We start from the raw sequence: 4628 nt of genomic DNA, 5'->3' as shown, positions 1-4628 counted from the left end.
TTTTTTGCGACAGTGTAATGCCGTCGCAAAAAATATTAAAATTTTTATTTTAAATAATAAAATTTCTATTTTTTGCGTTAGTATAATGTCGTCACAAAAAGTAAAACCTATAACAAAATTAATAAAAATATTAAAAATTTCTATTTTTTTCGACGGTGGTGCCGTCTCTCACTCTCTAAGAGCTGATTATTTACATTCCATTCACAAAAACATCATAACAGAAAATAAAAATAAAAATTGATCAAACCATCAAATTCAATATTTTACAAAAAATAATTAAACTGTACATGTTCATAAAAGCATATTTAAATTATAAAATTCACCCAAATCCTAAAAAAAATAAAATAATAAAATAAAATCTAAAATTCACCAATCAGCACATTGGATATTTAAATGCTCTTACAAAAAATAAAAAAATAAAAAATTTCCAACAAGATCTCAATTTTGAGCCTATTTCAAAAATCAAGCTGCAAATTCCTTACTTCTAGAATCAGATTTTCCCCTCGGCAAAATTTATCCTTTTGACCTACAAATAAATAGATAACAGTTGCAAATTATAATCTTTTGGAGAAACCAACTATTTAAACACCAGTAATGAAGACAATGAAAACTGTGGAAAGAACACTTACGTTGTCATCAGGAACAACTGCATATCTCTCAGAGTAAACTTTAATCGGGTCTACTGGTTTTTCTGTGACATCACTATCTCCTGAACCTCACAAAGAACAAACCAAAGTTAACACCAATATTTCACTATCACATCATCATCAATTATTATAATTCAATTATAGATTAAGGTATACTTAGTTTCATGTATCATTCAACTCCAAGGCACTAAACTAACAATGTGATCTCATCAAATATATGCTATATGTTGTAAATTCATGCATGAGCAACGATTATATAAATTTTGCACATGAAAGGAAAAATAATAATACAATCACCTAGGTTTGCCTAGGGTCTTGGGTGCTCTACTGAATTTTCTACAATATCCCCCACCAACATTGGGGCTTTGCGCTCCAGCAAAATCCGTAGGTAAGGATACACATACACCTAGACCCGATCCATACCACAGAGCATCATTGACGATCCTTGCATAAAGAAAGATTTAATACCTTGCACATTGCCTATTAGTCTGTTGGTGTAGAGAGATAGAGCACATTGGTGGATCTTCATATAATAAGAAGGCAAAGACTGATTATAACATGGGAAAAATCAACTCATCTAAGAACCTAAACTTAAAACTTCCTTACCTTCAATAAATCTCATGGCACAACCAGTAAATGATGTATATGCACATATTTATAGGTAACAAAACTTAGTGATTCAATCACCTAGAAAGCCAAAAGTGGACTACAGGGAAAAGGAAATAAATAATAAAAACCTCACTATTTAAAGAGTAAAGAATTAACCAGAATTAATATATATATATATATATATATTGGGGCAAATTCGACATTAAAACTGTGCACACTGACCAAGCCAGCCAAATTTTCAGACTACCCTAAAAATTATGAAATATCAAAAGTAACCGAAACAAAAGTATCATTTTCATGAATAACACCACTAACAAATTTGACAATAGAAGAAAAATAAAAGCCAATGCTACAAGCATCCAACACTTGAAGGAACAGTTTAACCCTCTCAAATGTCCCTCTATTCCATTCTTTCCAAATAAACTAAAAATTACAGTACAATAATCCTCCACACCATCCACCAACCTTGCTCCAACCTTAAGGATATCAACCACAAAGAATATAGGCAATTTAGTTTTTTGCATAACCTAGCAAACTCAAACCAATTGACAAAAATACAGTAAGTTAATAGTCTTAGATATTTAAGTGATCAATGCATACAGTAATGCGATGCATCATACCAAGTAGGAATGGGCAATAACAAAATATAAGATGTGGAGAAAGAACTTTTCATATGACTTCATAAATATGTCAACAACCACCAAAATATCTGTGAAGTTTTAGATTGAAGCACATAAACCTCCAAACAGAGACACCTCCCGAGTGGAATTCTTGGCTTTTGGACTGCTCCTTTTGGGATTAAGGTTAGCAGGCTTCATCTCCTTTTTGATGTTTAGTGAATTTTTTAAAGATTTTTTTCACAAAAATTATACTTTTTAAGTGTATTTATGTTAAGTGTGTCTAAAAATTAAAAAAATTACTTAAAATACTAAAAAAAATCAGTAAAAATTAAAAAAATACCGAAACAAGAAAATAGAATTTTCTGAAAAGTGTTTTTAGAAAACCTAAACCAAGCAAAGTGATTCGGTTCTTATAAATTTCAACTGATCATTGGAAGTATGTTATGCCAATCTCCAACCCCCATGATAAAATGTTCCATAAAAAGTCAATAGTAAATCCCATTTATAGGAGACAAACACAATAACAAATAGCTGTGTGAGTTGATAAGAAAATCCATTCTAAACACATTATCTAATCAAAATACATGATCTAATCCAAATTGCGCAAGTATAAAACAAGTATAATTAAATTGCATACCGTGTTCTGCCCAAGTGGAGCTCTGAGGGCCAGCTGATCAAATGTCAGGCACTCACCACCGGCCTTCTCAATCCTTGCTCTCGCTGTCTCTGTGAACCTCAGTGCAGCCACCTTCAAGGCAGGAACTTCATGGGCCCTAATGTCATCAGTAATGGTACTAACAACGACGGCAATCTTTTCCCCCTGGTACAAAACCAGTAGCAATGTTAAACAATTATATCCACAAAAACACTATTTTAGAGTATACAATTGATTCTAAAAATAAATAACAATACATGAATTTAATTGTAAAGCTCCGTTGAACAACAAAGAGAATTATGTTTAGAAACAAATGGTCAAGAAATGGCACAATCTTTCTATAACGGAAATGAAGCAACTTGGAAAAGCATTTTGAGTCATTTTTCCACTTTCTGTCCATGACAGATTCACAATGAGATCTAAATAGACCTAAATCTTCAGTTTCTGATTATTTGGGATATGACCAAAAAATAAAAAAAAGGGGGAGTTTCTACTAGTCAGAGCATAATACTGTGAATTCTTAGTTTTTTCAACTTCCAAAGCGACAGAAATATTCAAGATTTCTTCTTTTAAATATATATATTTGTGGTAGCTTCCTCATAACTTGAATCCTAATGCATTTTCCACATATTGCATACAATATTCACAATTTTTAGAGATGTTTTCACAATTTTTAGATAGTTTCATACACCATTCACATTTCTATAACAGAAAGGATTCCACTTGAAAAATAATTTTTAGTCATTTCCCCTTTTCAGTTAATCATAGATTCACAACATGATCTAAATAGACCCTGAATCTTCGATTTCTCATTATTTGGTATATGACAACCAAAAAAAAAAAAATGTATCTCTACTCATCAGAGCATAATACTATGGATTTCTCGTTCTTTCAACTTTCAAAGCAACCAAAATATTATAGATTTCTTCTTTTTTATATTTCTTTGTGGAATCTTCCCAATAATTAGAAACCTAATGCATTTTCACATATTTCATACAATATTTACAATTTTTAGAGATATTTTCGTACACTATTCACATACTTCTACACAATTTTTACATATACATCGCAACTAATGACTATAAATCAGAGATATATCTGATATATATATATATATATATAAAACAACCATCGGGCCGAGAGAGAGAGAGACAGATTGAGAGAGAGAGTTTACCTGTGAGTAGATCGGCGGTGCGATGATCGGTGCGAATCGATGAGATGAGCAACGAGAGAGTAAGAGAGTGATCGGTGCAGAGATAAACGAGAGGGTGAGAGAGAAAGAGAGAGGCGACTGAGAGAGTGATCGGTGCAGAGATAAACGAGAGGGTGAGAGAGAGAGAGAGAGGCGACTGAGAGAGTGATGTGAGGGAGACGATTAGATTTAGGGTTTTTTTTTGTTCTAAAGAGATTGGGGATTTTGGAGCGCGGGAATGGAAAAAATGAGGGGAACCGAGTGGGTGGGATGGAAAAAAAAAATCATCACAAATAAATATTTAAATAATAAAAATAAATAAATAATAATTTTTATTTTCTTTCCGTTATTAAAGTTGATTTGTTTCATATATATTTTAATGAAAAATATTTTCACTAAAATAAAAGTTAATTTTCTGTAGTCAATGAAAAATATTTTTCTGCGGTCTATTTTTTTTTATTACTAAAAATCATGAACTAATTTTTTGTAGTAGAGGAAAAGGAGCGGCAACAGTAGTGAAGGTAGTGGATAAGAGATGATGGTGGTGGCGGCGGTGATGATGATGGCGAAACAGATTAGTGGTGAAGTTGTGGTAGTGGTAGTGTAAATGGAGTGGCAGGGGTGAAAGAGAGGTAATGGTAGTAGTAGTGGTAGTGGTGGTAGTGGAGTGGTGGCGATAGTAGTAGTAATGGTAGTTGTAGAGGTGAAGTGGCTACAGTAGAAGTAATGGTGGTGGTGGAATGATGTTTGCAGTAGTGGTGAAGGTGATAGAGGAGATGGGTGGTGAGAGAGATAAATGAGTAAGAGACAGATAGAGAAGAGAGAGAAAGACAGAGTGATGAGCGAGAGAGAGATAAAGAGAGAAAGAGATATAGAGAGAGATAGAGAGGCAGATAGAGAAATCG

The 4628-nt window shown here is 32.8% G+C and overlaps 1 long non-coding RNA gene across 1 annotated transcript; it reads right to left on the bottom strand.

Annotated features, from left to right (window-relative positions):
- Window positions 1-819: 819 nt before the first annotated feature.
- On the bottom strand, window positions 820-3260 carry LOC145789579 (uncharacterized). The gene is made up of 3 exons (XR_014327626.1): window positions 2514-3260; window positions 1254-1721; window positions 820-983 (listed from the first exon to the last, which is right to left on the bottom strand). It is a non-coding gene; the product is annotated as an uncharacterized LOC145789579 (long non-coding RNA).
- Window positions 3261-4628: the final 1368 nt, after the last annotated feature.

This window comes from Camellia sinensis, chromosome 4, assembly GCF_055761805.1.
Source record: "Camellia sinensis isolate YWXY chromosome 4, ASM5576180v1, whole genome shotgun sequence".
Taxonomy (NCBI): domain Eukaryota; kingdom Viridiplantae; phylum Streptophyta; class Magnoliopsida; order Ericales; family Theaceae; genus Camellia; species Camellia sinensis.
Note: the sequence above shows the minus strand (reverse complement) of the source record. Positions and strands in the feature narration are given on the sequence as shown.